Below are 19,845 nucleotides of genomic sequence, written 5' to 3'. Positions count from 1 at the left end.
ATGATCTTGCACTTCTTGGGCACAAAGTAAAGTCCAGCATCCTCCCTGGATACCCTAAAGCAGGCATAGGCAAACTTCGGCCCTACAGGTGTTTTGGACTACAACTCCCACAATTCCTAACAGCCGGTAGGCTATTATGAATAGTGGGAGTTGAAGTCCAAAACACCTGGAGGGACAAAGTTTGCCCATGCTTGCCTTAAAGTCATCAGATCCCATCTGATCTTGGAAGCTAAGCAGGGTTAATCCTGGTTAGTACTTGGATAGGAGACCACCAATTAATATCAGCTGCCATGGGCTATATTTAATAGGAAGGGACTGGCAAAACCACTTCTGAGGATTCCTTGCCTAAGAAAACCTTATGAAATTTCATTGGGTTGCCATAATTCAAAATGATTTCAATTTTGATTGTCTTTTGGGTTGATTTTCCCTCTCTCTGGTGTAGATGGCTTTGAAGTGTGAAGGGACACAAACAGCTGTAAGTTGGGAAATTTCATTTCTTTGGCAGCAAAAAAAAAAAATCCGGAACATTTTGGAGCACTTCAGGGATATACACTGGAGCCTAAGGGGTACATACAGACTGAAAGTCGCATTTTGCTCAGCCCTGTATTAGGGTGAGTATGCCATACACTGTCTACACTACAGGTCTAGTTTTGTGAGGATTCTAGGGGAAAGGCTGACCTTTTCTATGAGACTAAGAGAATGCGAGAAGTTTAGGAAGAGAAAAAAAATCCACAAGGGACACCCATTAATTGACAACTGCAGGAATTGCCATGGACATTGTCCAATGTGTCTTCCCAATACAGTTTTGCATACCAAATGTTAACTACGTCTTGTCAAATTCATAATATATACTAGGTAAAGGTAAAGGATTTCCCCTGACATTAAGTCTAATAATGTCCGACTCGGGGTGTGTGTGTATGTGTGTGCTCATCTCCATTTCTAAGTCGAAGAGCCAGCATTGTCTGTAGATGCCTCCAAGGTCATGTGGCCAGAATGACTGCATGGAGCGCCATTACTTTCCCGCTGGAGTGGTACCTATTAATCTACTCACATTTGCATGTTTTCGAACTGCTAGGTTGGCAGAAGCTGGAGCTAACAGCAGGAGCTCATCCCGCTCCCCGCATTCAAACCACTAACCTTTCGGCCAGCAATTTCAGCAGCTCAGCGGTTTAACCCACTGCACCACCAAGGGCTTCTATGCTTTTGTGTGTGTGTGTGTGTCAGGAGCAACCGGAGTTGCTTCTGGAGTGAGAGAATTGGCCGTCTGCAAGGACGTTGCCCAGGGGACGCCCGGATGTTTTTGATGTTTTTACCATCCTTGTGGGAGGTTTCTCTCATGTCCCCGCATGGAGCTGGAGCTGATAGAGGGAGCTCATCCACACTCTCCCCAGGTGGGATTCGAACCTGGCAGCTTTCAGGTCAGCAACCCAACCTTCAAGTCACTTAGTCCACTACGCCATCTGGGGGCTCCGGCTTCTTTGCTAGATATATGCTATAAATTGCTTTATCATCAGTACTATCATAATCATATCATCCTCCTCCTTCGAAAACCTAGAACCAAAGTAATCCTTGGATGCTCACAGAACAACCGTCTCATAAGAAAAACCACAGAACAACAGAGAGTAAGTAGTCCTCCAGGACAGAAAGCACTGACTAGAGTGTCCTTATTGAACAAAACAGAATTGTAAGAGTCACATTTTCCTCTAGTGTACACTAGGAATGAATATGACAGGTCAATATATCCTCAAGCCGAGTCAAAATATCGGGGGGGGGGGGGGGTCAAGATTCACTTCCAGAAGCATCTTGCCCATCAGAAAAAACAAACCAGAAAACAACTCTGGGGACTTATAATTTCATATGTTTTATGCTATTTTGAAATCTTTTTCTAATCTTTTATTCACATCCCAAAGACATGAGAGGTAGTTTTAGTGGTGATGGGGAATACTGTATCATGCACCTTCTCTCCTCCAAACATGCAAGTTATTTACAATCTGTGGTACTTCCTGGCCCTTTCATGAGCTAACGAAGTCACCAAATACACGTTATCTGCATATTACCAATGTGTTACAGTAGGACCTGATCTTATTTTGGGGTATACAGAAATCCCAGCAAAAAGTGCAAAAATTCACAAAATCGGAAAGAAGCCCTTGTCCTAAAAGGTCAAGGCTGGCTAAGGATAATGGGGATCACACTCCAATTGATGTCCAATTAGGGAAAGCTACTGCCATATAGTGAATGAATATATCTGAGCCAAAAACAGCCTTCAGAATTAAAAACAAGTGGAACCTCAACTATCAGCCCCAAAACATTATAAACTCTGTGCTGCTTGTAACCATCGCCAAAACATTTATCAAATAATCTGGTAGTTTAAGCAGGCTTGTTTAAATGTATATAAAACAAATTCAAAACAAAACCTATCCATACCTGTTGCCCCTTTCTTACCTAATGCAACCTTCTATTTTCCGTGCATACTCAACCCACCCATCCTTTCTAACACCTCTCTTGGCTTCTTACTCTCCGTGGGGGCTTCCAGTGACTTCTTCACATTTCTTCCACTTGCCAACTGCATACATTCAGTTTCTCCTCAGGGTACTTCAGCCTTCTCTCCCTTTTCATGAGCATATTTTTCTACAGACCACCCCACCAATGCTATCACACAACTGCCTGACTTCTCCTAACACTCCCACCACACCCTATAATCTTCACACTAAAACCCACTTTTTCCATTTGTAGTTGTTATTACAGTGTGTTTTGCCATATACCATGTCATATGCTTTTCTTCAAATCTCAGCTATTTCATAGTATCCTCCTAATCCTCTAGGCCTCTTTTCTCCTCTTTCCCCCTTCTCAGATCCTTTCTGCCTGTACCTCCCCACTTCCAGCCTTCAAAGACACCTATATTCCTGGCCCATTTGCAGGTTGACTCACCTGTGCTGCCTCCCCCCACACTGGCTCATGGAGCCCCAGAATTTCCCACCACCACATCCTTAACCCCAAATCCCAACCCCTCCCATGGTTTGAACCACAGCACCTCTTGAACCCAACCATCTGTAGATTGAGTCATTCCTCCCACCCACATCTTGCATCCGTGCATACCTCTCGATCCCTAAACCCCCATTCCTCTGTCATCGGCATTCCACCTCCTTCATCCTCCACCCTAACAAAACCTGCTAGCCACACAGTATTTCCCGATTCACCCCCTCCCTGTCAAGCCGATTTAAATTGAGCAATTCTGCCCCCTCCCTTATCACTATATTTCCCCTTCCCCTTTCCTTTTCTAGCTAGATTCTGCCATTCCCAGGTCTCCCCCATCTGATCCTACCCGGCCCCAACAGAGGCTATAGCTCCTCCTCCAAGCCTCCAGCGTCTTCTTCCTTTTCTCCTCCTCTCCCCCTTCCTTGCCCAGCACAGAACGCAAGGAGGAGGGAAGGAAGATGAGGAGGAGCCAGGCTAGCTGCTCTCCCCCTCCTCCTTGCCACCCCAGCTAGCCAGACACTGAGTGCCACCCGATTGCCTCCTCCTCCTCCTCCTCTGTGCTCTATTGCAGAAAGAAAAAGGGGCCGCCTTCCCCTCGCTGGGGTCAGGGCTCATTTGTATCCCTCAATCCCATTGCACAGCCAGTTTCTTTGAAAAAAGGATCTGATTGGTTTTTGCAAACCCTGAAAGGTGCGCAAATAAATGGAGCAAATTGACACCTCCCTTTCCCATGCACACACACATATGTGCACAGACACACAGGCATGCACACATCATTGTAGGTAAGTACAGGTATACATACACTCCTATGCACAGCCATTGCAGGAATATACACATATACTCACATAAAGACATCACAGGAATATATAGATATGTGTTTGTATACACAGAGACATGAAAGGAATATACCTACAGACATCACAGGCATACACACATACAGTCAATATAAATACAGATGTAGACACAGATATTTATTTTATGTATATCTTTTCTCCCAGTATGATACCCAAGGTAAACTGGAATGACTGTTTATGACATATATAATCATGTATCACAGACACCAAAACACACATACACACTAATTCATCTGTACATATGGATATACATATTTGCATACATATGCATGAATTTACATACATAAACAGACATGTAGGCACACACATACAAACACACACCACTATGCACGGACAGATACACATACTGGTAAATGTTCTTGTCAAATAACAGACAATAACAGGCAATTTGGAAGTATTTCATTCTATTCTTTCTCATTTCATTTCAAGAATGTATATACCACTGTGTATCAAAGGTTTTGGAGCAGGGCTCAAAGGAATAAAGTATCTCAATGGGATATTGCCTAGTACATTTTATTGTATTCAGGTTATACAAATATAAATACAGATAGATAGATAAACAGAGAGAATGTGATAGGAGATCTCAAAGTAATACATGAAAGTAATTCGCTTCTACTGTTTTGTTGCTATCATTTTGTCCCCCAGAAATGGATAGTCAGATAGACTGCTTGGGAATATGGAGATGCCATACAAGGACCTGAGTTCTTGACCATTAATAGTATGACCCAGTGCTGCCTGAGCTGATCAAAATAATAGCTATCTTCTCAATTCCATGTGTGCAAGTTCCATGTATCGGTAGCTGGGCCTTGCTTCAAAATTATCTATTTGAAGAGTAAGGTCCTTCAACACACCAAAAGTCAGCAGGTTGTTCCAGAGAGCACAAAATAGTCAGCAGGATTCAAAGAGGTCTGTCAAAGCGAAAAGAATTTCTAGAAGGCTCTGGCAGTTTCTTCATCATAGCATGGGCCACTATGATATGCACTGAGAAGGACATGCGTATCACAGAAGAGAGGAACTCTGAATACAGTATAACCCCATATTCATGGGGGTATATTCCAAAATCTTTGTATTTTGTCTACACTTAAGACCAGAAGCACACTATAGTATTGGAAGACTTAAAGAAGCCCACAAACATTTCCATTTGCAGACTTCTCTAGGTCTTATGGTGATTCAAATTACAAGAAAAAATATTCCCCTCTAAACATAGGAAGTGTTTATTTCCTGTTAGACCTTCTCAAAATTTCAATATCTGGGGAAGCCAGATATTGTTCAACTGCAATTTCCACCACCCCTGAGTATTAGCAATGCTGGATGGGGATAATGGGAGTTAAAGCCAAAAACCGCTCAGAAAGTGCCAAGCTTCCTGTCATTGTTGTAAACAATGTCCATTGTTTAGAAAAGCTTCGTAAGGTAAGAATTTGGAGTGTGGCCCTCCAAATCTTGAACTGAAGCTCCTTAGGCCTTGTCACTGGCTATGCCACTTAGAGCTGATGAGAGATAAAGTACATCAGCAGACAGAGGGCAACAGGTTGGTAACATATGTGTAAAAAAGGAAATGTATTATAGTGCTAAACCTTTTCCTTATACAATGACTGGCTTTACCTCTTTATCACAGTACCGAGCCAAAGGTGCTGTTGTGACAAATTTGTTAACACCTCAAAAATGGACAAATTGCCTGCCACACAACTTTTGAGTCTTTGCCTTTTGAAGCACAGAAATTTCTAACAGACTTTATAGTGACTCCTAACTGAGTTTCAAGCTGCTATGCTGCTGCTACTGGTATGTAACCACTAGCCATGCAATTGGATTTCAAACTTCTTGCACATTGCCTTTGAACACATATTTTTAAGAGCAGCACTTCTATCATCTGCCACTACCATGTCATTGTCTGCAGCAGAAATGAGCAAAAGGTGACCCATGGTCCATTTGTGGCCCAAGGCCATTTCTGAGGTCCCCATGGATCAATTTTCTTTGCCTCCAATTTCACTGAAGAGTGTGGGGTTTCCACTGAAAGAGGGATTTATTTTATGGGGGTGTGCCCGTAAGAGTAGATATGGCAATTTTTATGTTCATGGCCCAATTGAGCTCGATTGTCACCTCTATCTTGACACTATATATAGGGCACCATAGGCCAAAATCCATGTATGCTGCTATATGACTAGAGACACTGGAATTTAATTGAGCTTGGATATGAGAGGCAAAGGAATGATAGATTCTGTACATCAAAGAAGTTGGGACATCTCACTTTACAGTTTTTTTGAACTGCTGATCCCATAATTTTTTTGCCAACCAGTCATGCTGTCTGGGGCTTTTGAGAGCTGTTGGCCCAAACAGCCAAAACGGCAAAGGTTCCACACTAGCAGAGGGCACTATGGACACAAGTACCTACCATGTATACACAAGGAAACCTGTTTGGTGTGCTATTCCAGAAAGAAGGAATTGGAGAAAGCAGATTTTGCCTGCTTTCCCTTGCTACTACTGGGCAAACTCGGGAAAAATGCAACACTAACACAGTGTACTCACACTATTCTGGATATAGTGTGAAATTTTTCCTTACTCACTTTAATCAGCCTTGGGTGGCAGTTCCTGGCTGTATAGAAACAACAAAATCCAAGGAGAAAAAGAGGTGTGTTTCAGCCCACCTTAATCTAACAAAGAAGAAAGGGATGACCTTGAAAATGATCCCTGAGTTCTAGGATGGAACTCCTGAGTGAATGCAATGAGATTCCTAATGTTTGTGTAAAATTCTGGGAAACTGATCGTGGTTCTAATACCAGTCAGTGATCTTAAGGCGCGGGGCATGCTGCATCTTTTCACTATATCTGCTCTGCAGCAGATCTAAAGACATATACTCCTTATTCTCTTTCTTGTGACTTCTGCTTAGTGCTTTTCATTTCTACTTCTGTGGCTGCCCCAAACCAGTTGTCAGTTGCCCACACCCTTCCCAAATTCCCCCTTTACTCCCACATCAGCAACTTTTTCCATTAATTTCCCATGAATCTACAGGGGGAAGCTAGCAGGTATGGTGGACTCATTTCTTTTTCCTAGTTTTCAGAAGAAAAAAAAAAGGCCACAAACAAAGCAAAGGCATTGAAACATCCAGCTGCATGTGTGCACAAACATCAAACACCAAGGTAAAACTAATCTAACATTTTCAAAACACTTACTGTATAAACTCAAGTATAAGCCTAGTTTTTCAGCCTTTTTTTAAGACTGAAAACGCACCCCTCAGCTTATACTCGGGTGAGGGTCCTGGTTGGCTTATATTTGGGTCAGCTTATACTCGAGAATATATGGTATATTTCTTATTTTCTCTATTATTATTGGTATTATTACATTTATTATTTTTCTATATTATTATTGCTACTATTACATTTATTTTACTCTATTATTATTATTATTATTACATTTACATTTCACTGATATTATTATTGCATTTATTATTTTACTCTATTTATTATTACTTGTATTATTTTCCTGTATTTATTATTATTATTATTATTATTATTATTATTACATGTATTATTTTACTCTATTATTATTAAAAGGATACATAAGCACATTTACATTGAAGATGAAAATAATGATTTGATCAAAGTTGGACAGTCTTATCTTAAATTTGAGCTTTATGTAAATATTCAAAAACATTTAACCTAATGATGTCTCAATTAATGTAATTTTATTGGTATCTATTTTTATTTCTGAAATTTACCACCCTCGGCTTATACTGGAGTCAATGTTTTCCCAGTTTTTTGTGGTAAAATTAGGTGCCTCGGCTTATATTTGGGTCGGCTTATACTCGAGTATATAAGGTAGTTCAGATACCCCTCCCACCTTACATGCAGCAGCACCTAAAGGTATCAATGCTTAACATTACCAGTTTACAATTTAAACATGCAATTCCAACATTATTTAGTTTAGTCTGACCACAATAACAGTCTTAGGCATAGTATGCTACATTAGTTACTAGCCTACAGATGATAGTGCCCTTTATTGCTATCTGGATGTGAAGGAAAAAAATCCTCCGAACACCCATTATCTCAAGATATTCATAGTCCCACAGCCTACATCAGGCATGGGCAAATTTCAGCCCTTCTGCTATTTAGGACAGAAATCCCAGCCAACTTACTGGTTGTTATGAATTGTGGAGGTTGAAGTTCAAAACACCTGGAAGGCCAAAGTTTGCCCATGCCTGCTCTAAATGCAGCATACTAACCACTAGTATGCTTTTAAAATGCAAAGGGCAGAAAGCACATAGGGAGAAAAAAAATGTCTCTCTCCTACAACAGGCCACTCACTCACATACACAGACCTTCTGATCATTCATGGTGACTAGGCCAGCTGCTAAATGCAAAGTTTCACTGGTACAGAACATTTTGAAAAATGCAAACACAAAGCATTTCAGCAATCTGTGTTCAAATGATATATCTCTCACACACAGAACTGTGCTTGGCCTTTTATGAGCCTACCTAGTCTGTAAAACCACAAACATCCCAAATAATGGAAAGAGTTAGGGCCAAGGAGCTCCTCCAAGTGAACCCCAAACAAAGAATAAAATTTCAAATCCGGATGGGTAACTATTTGAATCAATATCATTGGAGGGATGAACAGTTGCCCCTCCATATCCACAGATATTTCATCCACAGATTCAACTATACAGAGCTTGAAAATATTATACAACAAAAAAAATTGCCATTTTATATAAGGGACATGTTTTTACAACTTTATAACAGGACTTGAGCATCCACAGATTTTGGTATCCATGGAGGGTCCTTGAACCAAAATTGCTTCCATTGTATTTGAAATAGTGAGTTGCAAAATAAAGCTTTCCCATAATATCAAGGATGACTATGGTCTTTAAAAGACTTGGAAACCAACACCATGCAATCTGCTCTGTTCTGACAACGTAACAAGTGGGTAGATCTGACCAAATACCCATTGAGTCCAACATTTTGTTCCCACAATAGTCAATGTGATGCTCCAGTGAACTCAATGGGTAATGGGCCAAACAACATCCTCTACCCATGTTCTCCACCAACTACTATCATAGGTATATATTTCTCGAGGAAATACATTTCTATCTGGATTAGTAGACACTAGTCATCATTTTTGATTTTGTCCAAACTCTTTCTAAAATTATCCAAATCAACAGGCACTGCAACATTTATCAGTAGCAAATGCCTGCGACCCATGCGTGATAGGTGCATCAATCCATGAGATCAACTGCACTCTGCCAAAACGTTTGTATTCCCTAGAACTGTGGTTCTCAGCCTGTGGGTCCCCAGATGTTTTGGCCTTCAACTCCCAGAAATCCTAACAGCTGGTAAACTGGCTGAGATTTCTGGAGTTGTAGGCCAAAATACCCGGGGACCCACAGGCTGAATCACTGCCCAAGAAATATAATGATGAAGTTACCAAGAAGCAGTATAGCTTGTATAGAAACCCCAAAGTGCATAATTAAAGCCATGGCTTAGTTATGTGGATATGGAGTCACACCGTAATTTCAGAATTTATTCCAGGATCTGATTCTAAGTTTTCTGCTTTAAACTGGATTACATCAGTCTGCATTGCCAGATAATCTGGGATAAACAGAAAACCTGGGATCGGATACTGGGATAAAGGGCCTGTCTGGAAAAACCCTCATTGATATTAAGCAGTCATAGAAGAATCTTTATGGCTGAAATTCCATAACCCATTAATAACTTACATGGGTACAGAATTAAATTGGACTTAATTAAATTGGACTTACTACTGAGTATAGAAGTCTACAATTGTACTCAAGTGGATCCCAAAATCGTTGAAATATAAAATTTCCACAAATTATTATTTATAGAAAGACCAAGAGCCACCAAAATTTGTCCTGGGAGTAACTCCCACTAAATTCATTGCAGCTTACTTCAAGAGACATGTATAGGATTGTACTGACATTCTTCCTTCTACCTAGTCTTCTTTCATAATGTGACTTGCTTTATGATTGCAGTGCGAACTTTCAAAGAGCTGTGTGGCCTGTTACCCATTTATTTGCTCCTCTTCCAACATCTTCACATTTACTTCCACCCACAAATGTAATTGCACTTACCTGATAATAAATCCCATTGATCCTGACAGAATTTACTTCCAAGAAAACAGAATAGGAATGCAGCTGCCTTCTGTAGAGGGGAAAAAAGAAACAAGAATAAATGGGACTGGAAAACCCCTACATCGTTGTTTGGAGTGTTTCCTGTTGGTCCTCGGGAAACCAAAAATATTAGTGATATTAATGTGGGGCTAGGGCAGAAGCTAGGATCATAGCCTGCCAGATACTGCTGGATTGCAACTCGAAGCACTCATTAGTTATGCTGACTCAGACTGCTGGGAGGTGCAGTCCAATGTATACAAAAAGCCATATAATACCCACACTAAGCTATGTTCCCCACTACTTGCTGACAAATTCTGTTTCCCTCTCTTCATTTCAGTCCTGTAGTTTGAACACTTGACATGGATAAACCATTTTCTAAGCAATATTTAAGCAAGAGCAGTGCTTCTCAAGACTTTGTGTACTGGCATTCCACCCTTCCTCATGTGCCATGAAAATGAAAACTCACTGAGTGGCCCTGAAGAAGGCACACATTCTCAGCCCACAAAACATTTGTGATAGGATTGCCTTAGGGTCACCATAAGCTGGAAACAACTTGAAAGTATAATGTGTTAGAAACCCGTACTGTAGTGTTACTGTATTCACTTTCCTTCCTACAAACTTGACACAGACTAATACATATGGACTACCACTAGTTCAGGATCATCAATTTGAGTTGTACTGTACTCAAGTTCACACAAGTAAACGTTGTGCATGCGAAGTTTATATAGAGGAAACAGTTGAATGCACTTGTTTTCCTCAGTTCTCCACACATCCAAAACAGACTCATGCATCTGAAAAAATATGACAACAATTAGCTTCCAATCCCTTCTGTAATTTCCATCACTTTCTGTCTGTCTACAACCCAGGGAAACTGGTACAGCAAATAAGTTTGTCAACAACCATACCGTCATTGATGAAAAAACCTAAGAACAGTGGAAGAGATAAAGGGATGGGTGATTACTTTTCTCTTCGCTGCAGGTAAAGCAGAAAGGACTCTCTTCTGACCTTGTCAGTATCACCAGTGGGAGAAGGGGGTGGGAAACATGCACTCGTAAAACTAGTAAGGCTTTTCCTCCTATACTTTTGTTGAGGAGAAAAATTGTAAAAAATTAAGTAACCGTTACCAAATGAATGATCAGAATCCTATGGGAAGAGAGGAAAAGTGAGTGGAGGCGGAAGATCTTTCTCAAACAGAATATATCTGTTCACAAGTTAGTGGCACAAAACTACATGAAAGCTGGTATCCCGTGATGCTTTCTATCTAGTCCAAAATTCTACACATTCCTGTCATTCAAATGCATGAATAATAATAACAATAAGCTTTATTTATATCCCACCCCCTCTGCCCAAAAGGACTCGGGGCAGCTAACAACAGAAAAAACACAATGTCATAATAATAAACATACAACCAAATCAAACTCAAATCACTCAATAATTAAAGCATAAAAACACATAAACATCTCAATAAAATTCAGAAGGGCATCATCAATGGACAAGGAGGTATGTGAGTTAAAACATATACTGTACTGAGATTAAAAGAATTACAAAACTGACCCTTCTTAAAACAATAAACCAGTTAGAATTTAAATCCTCCATCATTCTCAAAGGCCAGTTTCCATAACCAAGTTTTTAATTATTTCCTAAAAGCCATTAGTGTGGGAGCCAGTTTGATCTCTCTGTGGAGAGAATTCCAGACCCGGGGGGCTATCACCGAGAAGGCCCTTTCCCTCATCCCTATGATAGTGGTGGGACTGTGAGAAGGGCCTCCCGGCAGACCTCAGGGCCCTAGCAGGTCCATAGGAGAAAGCACGGTCGCCTAATTAGACTGGACCCAAACCATTTAGGCCTTCGTAGGTAATAAACTGCACTTTGAATTGGGTCCAGAAACGCACAGGCAGCCAGTGGAGTCGTTTTAACAGGGGGGTTGTATGCTCCCTGTAGATAGCTCCTGTTAGTAATCTGGCCACTGCTCTTTGCACTAGTTGTAGTTTCTGAGCCATCTTCAAAGGCAGCCCTACGTAGAGAGCATTGCAATAATCCATCCGAGATAGAACCTAGGCATTGACCACCGTGGCCAGATCTGACCATGAGACCAGAACAACCATGAGACCAGAACAACCCACTTCAAGGGAGGGACATGTGTGGTGTTGTCCTTTCTCTTTTAAAGAAAACCCCTCACATGTGGCAATACAGCATTTCATCTCACTTGTGCAGACAGACACATTCTTCACAAATGCATTGCATCTTTTGTACATATCAGCTTAACCATTTCCCAACACACATAATGAAAATGTAATGCAAAATAATCAACCTTCCTTTACGGACATCACTATCAGCCATTCACATTTGCTGGAGTTAGGGGCACACGACCCCTGCAAAAGTAAAACACAACAAATAATAACATTGTCAGGTTTTAACCTGAGAGAACACGCCTCCAGGAACCTTCAGGCCAGGCCTGAACAATCTGTGGCCCTCCAGGTGTTTTGGACTTCAGCTCCCAAAATTCACAGCTATTGGAAAAACTGGCTAGGGCTTCTGGGAGTTGGGGGCCCAAACATCTGGAGGGCCACAGGTTGTGCAGGTCTGTTCTAGGCACTCCAGTGTTACTACATGGTCAACATATGCCTGGTCGTATTTAAGGACCTACAGATTCCTAGATAAACATTTCCTATAAAAAATTTCTAGGTGCTCCAGCATGACTATCAGTAAAAGCTGACCACAGAGTTACATAACATTTTTAGTAAAATCCATACATAATAAAATTCACAAAAGTCAATGGCGCAAATATGGCCAACTGTCTTTCCAAATGCTCACAGCAAGAAGAACTTATATACTTCCCTCCTCGCTACAACAACCATTTCTTTTTCCACCACTGCCTTTAAGAGAAAGTTGGAGAACCCTACCAACCAAAAATTAAAGAGATAAATAGACACACAAATGAGGGATGAAAAAGAATAATAGAATAATAGAGTTGGAAGATACCACATGGGTCATATAGTCCAACCCTCTGCAATGCAGGAAAAGCACAATCAAAGTGCTCCTGACAGATGGCCATCCAGCCTTTGTTTAAAAGCTTCCAAGGAAGGAGCTTCTACCACAGTCCAAGGCAGAGAGCCCCACTGCTGAACATCTCTTACACTTAGGAAGTTCTTCCTAATGTTCCGGTGGAATCTCCTTTCCTGTAATTTGAACCCATTGCTCTGAGTGCTTGTCTCCATGGCAGCAGAAAACAAGCCTGCTCCTTCCTCCTTATGACATCCTTTCACATGGCTCTCATGTCTCCTCTCAACCTTCTCTTCTGCAGGTTAAACATACCCAGCTTTTTAAGATGCTCCTCATAGGACATGGTCTCCAGACACTTTAAAAGCCATCAAGTTTCTTTGACAAATGGTCTCTTGGACTCAGTGGCCTGCAGTCTATAAAGTGGCTATAAAGTTCAGCACAAACTAGGTTTAATCCCCCCCCCTCTCATTTTCATAAAATGTAGCAACAAAATCTGAAGAAAAAGCTGCATTTGTTTTCATTCATCTTGATATATATGTGTGTGTGTGTGTGTGTGTGTGTGTGTGTGTGTTTTGAGCTCCAGAGAGTGATGGATCATTATATATATGACATTTGAAACAAACATAGATTTTAAAATCACATTATGTAAGTATATGAAAAAACAGATACTTTTAAAATTTCAGTATTTATATATGAGAGAATGGGCAGAATTTGTTTACAAAATATATATATACATAAAATATCCATAAAATGTGTCAACAAAACACAAAGAAGGGGAAGGCAAAAGCCATGTTCATTTTGATATATACATGTTTTTGTGTGTGTTTTCTTTTGATACCACCCCAGCTCCAAAGAGTGATGTACCATTATTTCTGAAAAAGAACCTATGATTCTAAGACACACCCCATTTTTAGAGATGTTTATCTGGAGGATAAGTGTCTTAGAATCAAACAAATACAGTATTTATATTTGCGTGCGCACACACACACACACACATTTTAAATAAAATTATATGTATATGCATATAGAGAGAGTACATCTTTTAAAATTGAAAATATGTATATATAGAACACAAATATTTTAAAAATTTTAAATGACATTTATATACACATACATATGCAAGAGATCTGACAATTAAACGAGATGACTGAATTGAAGACCCAACTGAAGACCCATCTCTTATGGCAGGCCTACTCAATCAACTTTCAATCATAAGTTTTTATTTACATTCTATTGCTGCTACAGTAGAGTCTCACTTATCCAACATAAACGGGCTGGCAGAATGTTGGATAAGCGAATATGTTGGATAATAAGGAGGGATTAAAGAAAAGCCTATTAAACATCAAATTAGGTTATGATTTTACAAATTAAGCACCAAAACATCATGTTATACAACAAATTTGACAGAAAAAGTAGTTTAATACGCAGTAATGCTATGTAGTAATTACTGTATTTACGAATTAAGCACCAAAATATCATGATGTATTGAAAACATTGACTACAAAAATGCGTTGGATAATCCAGAACGTTGGATAAGTGAGTGTTGGATAAGTGAGACTCTACTGTATAATAATAATAATAATAATAAAATTTTATTTATATACCGCCCTATCTCCTCAAGGGACTCAGGGCGGTTTCCAAAATAGCAAGGAAACCATACAACAACTATGTTAATTTTATACCTGTATTTGGTGTATGTTTTTCATATTGCTGTGTTTTTAATCAATGTATTTTATTGTATATATTTTATATTCACATGTTTTGACTTTGCTGTACCCAACCTCAAGCCATCAGGAGAGGTGGGTAATAAATAAAACGTATTATTATTATTATTGAGTGTGTGTATATACACACACATTCAGGCAGTCCCCAAGTTACAAACAAGATAGGTTCTGTAGGTTTGTTCTTAAGTTGAATTTGTATGTAAGTTGGAACAGGTACATTTTTTAAGTGTAACTCTAGCCAAAAACATATAATTTTCTGCTTTGGACAGCATAGGGAAGGGTTAGCACCCCTGTTCTGTTTGTTTTGCTGTTTGTGCCCCTTCACTTTCTGCCCCTGTGACAACTGGATTTTGAAAACATTGGCTTGTTGTGGAAACAAGGATCAGTGATAAAGCTTCAGTGGAGACACCTTTTCTCCATGATAACTCTTTCAGGGGTGGATTTCCCCATTTCTCTCACTTTCTGTTGTTTCAGCCCCATTCTTAACTGTGAGTCGCTTGTAAATCGGATGTTTGTAACTTGGGGACTGCCTGTAATGTAGTTCATCAGCTCCAAGCAGTGATGGGCCAATGCTGTGGAATTTAAAGAGGTACAAATGGAGGGTGAAAAGGAGAAATGTATCAAGCCAACCCTGACTGGAACTGCCTTCCATCTGGAAACTGATGTCCTTACAGTGATCACAGATGATATACACACATGCACACACGCACACACATTCTGTAATTATTTTTTAAAATAAAATTATATATAGAGGGAGAAAAAGAGCACATAATTCAAAATTAATAATATGCATATATCAAATCAGATAATTTATAAAAGAAATTATACACACACAGGCCCCTTCACACTTGCCTCCAACAGACAAGAGTTCTTTCTCCCAACCTAGATTTTCCACAGATATATATCTAGTTTCCAACACACCTCACACCTCCAAGGATGCCTGCCATAGATGTGAGCGAAACATCAGGACAGAATGCTCTGGAACATGGCCAGACAGTCTGGAAAACTCACAGCAACCCAGTGCAAGATATACATTGTGAACTGCAGCAATGCAAGTGCAACGTGCACTAGGAACTGCACATTCACCAGTAATAAGCCAGTATAAAAATCAGACATGTCAAAAACTTAAATAAAAACCCCTTAGGGATAATCAACCCCACTCAACCTAGATAAAAGCATCCCCAGTGCAGTCGACTGCAATGTCCACAGTCAGTCTTGCCCTGATTTTATTTGCTGCCAGGGTAAAGAGAGAGACTTATAAATGATTGCAGAGTTGGAATCGGATAAAAGGTAGATCTTTTCTGCAACTGTGTTCAATTGTAGATACCACAGAATAAGACCTAAAATTTTATTCCTTGGTGCAGAGTATAGGGAGCAAGCAAACAAGTAGTGGGGCAAATCCTCAATTTTTGCATACGTATAACTGGCAAACCTAAGGAGTGTCCGAGTATCTACTATCCAACACTGCTGATGGCATGTTTTGGAATAATAATATTATAATAAAACTTTATTTATATCCCTCCACCATCTCCCAGAGGGATTCGGGGCCGCTTACAAAATAGCATATGAAGGTGCCATACAACACATAAAATGCAATGCATCAATATTTAAAATCAGTAACACACTTACATAAACCACACATCTAAAACTGATAAAAGCAAATTTAATTTAAATAAAATATCAATAAAATATGACTGTAGACATTAAAAGATCCATACAATCAAATTATCGGCCCAGCTATATAACAATCAAATAAAAATTAAAGTGGTCAAGTAATTGGCAATCCGTTTATCTAGTGCCTTAAAAGTTATTAAAGGCTGGTTGGAAAAAAACATGTTTTTAACGCTTTTCAAAAGTTCTGCAGTGTGGGGGCTTGCCTAAGTTCGCCGGGGAGGGAATACTAGAGTGAGGGGGTTATCATCGAGAAGGCCCTTTCCTTTGTCCCCATCAACCGAGCCTGTGACGGTGGTGGGACAGTGAGAAGGGCTTCCCCGGCAGACCTCAGGGTCTGAGCAGGTTCATAGGGGGAAACACTGTAGTATAAATAATCTGGGCCTGAACTGTATAGGGCTTTGTAGGTGATAACCTGCACTTTGAATGGGACCGGAAACTTATTGGCAGCCAGTGGAACTGATTGAATAGGGGCATAGTATGCTCCCTATAGCTAGCGCCGGTTTGTAACCCAGCGGCTGATCTTTGCACCAATTGCAATTTCCAAGTTGTCTTCAAAGGCAGCCTCATGTAGAGTGCATTGCAGGAATCCATTCCAGATGTAACTAAGGCATGGACTATGGTGGCCAAATCACATCAGGCTGTAAGGTTAAGATCATTAGGGGAAGCCCTGCTCTCGGCCCCACCACCCTTGCAAGTGCAATTGGTGTAGATGAGTCCCCTTCGGGGTGAGAAAAGCGGCATATAAATGTAGCAAATAAATAAATAAGTATGACCTTCTCAGTGGTGGCCCCTTGGCTATGGAACTCTCTCCTCAGCAAAATCAGAACAGCCCCCTCCCTCTTGACCTTTGAGAAGAAAGTAAAAACCTGGATATGGGACCAAGCTTTTGGCTAGTAAATTACTGCAATATGAATATATGAAACTGTGAAATGACTAATGGAATGGCATAGGATTTGACTTTGGATGACATGATTTTAATATTGCTGATTTTTTTGGTTTTAATGTATATGTTTATTTTTTTTACTATATGTATGGCATCAAAATTGCTGCCTTTTGTGAGGCCGCTCTGAGTCCCCCCTTTTGGGGAGAGAAGGGCAGGATATAAATGTAGTAAATAAATAAAACCTTGTCTGAGTTTACGGAATGTAAGATTTGGTTAGGTGCATAGCCCTTCCATGGTCAAATTTGTACAATTTGTATAATTGACGCGGAACAGCCTTGGACTATGATTTTTGGATGATGTCATTTTAATATTGAATATAATGTTTTAAATGTTTAGTATGTATTAATTTTAATTTAATTGACTTTAAGCCTCTGTTTGTATGTTTTTTAAGGCATCTAATAGTTGCCATAGGTAAGCAGTCTTGAATCCCCTCCAGGGCAGAGAAAGGCAGGGTAGAAGTAAAATAAATAAATAAACAAACTTGTACCATGTTGAGAATTTGGAGCTGTGAAGAACTATATATATATATATATATAGAGAGAGAGAGAGAGAGAGAGAGAGAGAGAGAGAGAGAGAAAGAGACCCTGTTTCCCCGAAAATAAGACATCTCCTGAAAATAAGACCTAGTAGAGGTTTTGCTGAATTGCTAAATATAAGGCCTCCCCCGAAAGTAAGACCTAGCAAAGTTTTTGTATGGAACTATGCCCGCCAAACAGAAGACCAGAGAACACAGGATCGTTAAATGTACGCACATTGGAAATAATGGTAGTAACAAGAAATTCTTGATAGGATTCAGAGTTTGGTTCTGCTGGTTTGTGGTAACAACTATTGTACAGTAAATAATAAATGGTTTTTTTTTTCAACAATAACTGTGAATCCTTCTTTGTGGAAAAATAGGGCATCCCCTGGAAATAAGGCCTAGTGCATCTTTTGGAGCAAAAAATAATATAAGACACTGTCTTATTTTCAGGGAAACAGGGTATATACAGTAGAGTCTCACTTATCCAACTCAAACGGGATAAGTGAGACTCCCACATATAAAAACAGGTTTTTAACTAAAAATATATTTATATCTTATGTACTATACACACATACACACACATATATATACAGTATATATATAAGGAGAATTCTGAAATAAAAAATGTGTGTATGTGTGTGTGCATATATATACAGTGTACAGTAGAGTCTCACTTATCCAACATAAATGGGCCGGCAGAATGTTGGATAAGCGAATATGTTGGATAATAAGGAGGCATTAAGGGAAAGCCTATTAAACGTCAAATTACGTTATGATTTTACAAATTAAGCACCAAAACATCATGTTATACAACAAATTTGACAGAAAAAGTAGTTCAATATGCAGTAATGCTATGTAGTAATTACTGTATTTACGAATTTAGCACCAAAATACCATGATGTATTGAAAACATTGACTACAAAAATGCATTGGATAATCCAGAATGTTGGATAAGTGAGCCTCTACTGTATGTATGGGTGTGGGGGGTGTTATTTTTAGACACACGCACCACATATAAATACAGGTTTTTAACTAAATATATATTTATATCTTATGTACTATACACATACATATATATAAATATAGGAGAATTCTGAAATAAAAAAATGTGTGTATGTGTGTGTGCATATATATACAGTATAATTCAGTCATGGGCCAACTTGGGCCCTCCAGGTGTTTTGGACTTCAACTCCCACAATGCCTAACAGCCTCAGGTCCCTTCCTTTTCCCCCTCAGCCGCTTAAGCGGCTGAGGGGGAAAAGGAAAGGGCCTGAGGCTGTTAGGCATTGTGGGAGTTGAAGTCCAAAACACCTGGAGGGCCCAAGTTGGCCCATACCTGATATAATCCATCCCTGCCTTGACTTGCATTGGGCCTGCATCATGCAAAAATGAATAACTATTGGGGCAAGGGCCATCCCATAATACCCCTCCCCTCCCTCCCGTGTGGGGGCGAAAGGGAAACTGAGCATCGCGGGCTCTTACCTGAGGGCCTCCTCACCTCCGCTGCTCCTTCCTCCCGCCCCTTCCCTCCCTTCCGCCCCCCTCCCCTCTCCCAGGGAGAGAGAGAACAAGGCAGCCGAGCATGGACGGCGCAACCTAACCCACTCGCGCCGCCTACGAAGCCACGCCCCCTCCCCGCTCCTGCCGGGCTAACGCTGCCGCTGAAAGGTCCCCTCACGAGGCCGGTAGGCGGGGCCAGCCAGCACGTTCGGTTGAGAGAACCTTCCAGGAAGTCCTCTCAGGAGGAGGAGGCGGGGTGGAAAGGAACAGAAGGGAAGTGAGAGGAAAGGGTCCTTCGCCGTAACAGAGGTGTCTAAACAGTCGCCTGTTTTATTTTTTAAAAAATAAAATCCAATATGTGTTTTAAAATCGGAATTTCCCTACCTTATTTTGGTAAAATGATTGATTGGTGAGTCATTTGGTCTGTGAAGGAGTGCCATTGCGAATTTTATCGCGCCCGACGGTGTCTCAGGCAGTGGGTTAGACAACTGTGCAAGGAAGCCATTTTGAGATGGCTGGGATTCTTGTTTTGG

General features: G+C 40.3%; 1 protein-coding gene across 4 annotated transcripts in view; it reads right to left on the bottom strand.

Moving 5' to 3' along the window:
• The window catches only part of chd8 (chromodomain helicase DNA binding protein 8), a 50,329-nt gene extending 30,918 nt beyond the window's left edge, over window positions 1-19,411 (bottom strand). For 2 of the 4 annotated variants that reach the window (XM_008120404.3, XM_008120408.3), the window contains exons 1-2: window positions 19,295-19,411; window positions 9,910-9,979 (exon numbers count right to left, since the gene is read on the bottom strand). The gene's annotated coding sequence lies outside the window, so the exon portion shown is untranslated. Of the gene's footprint in view, window positions 1-2,514; window positions 4,920-9,909; window positions 9,980-19,294 lie in introns of those variants that run through there. The other 2 variants (XM_062957290.1, XM_062957291.1) reach the window with 2 other exon arrangements.
• Between the last annotated feature and the right edge of the window lie 434 nt (window positions 19,412-19,845).

The sequence above is a fragment of the Anolis carolinensis genome, chromosome 6 (genome assembly GCF_035594765.1).
Source record: "Anolis carolinensis isolate JA03-04 chromosome 6, rAnoCar3.1.pri, whole genome shotgun sequence".
Lineage (NCBI taxonomy): Eukaryota > Metazoa > Chordata > Lepidosauria > Squamata > Dactyloidae > Anolis > Anolis carolinensis.
Note: the sequence above shows the minus strand (reverse complement) of the source record. Positions and strands in the feature narration are given on the sequence as shown.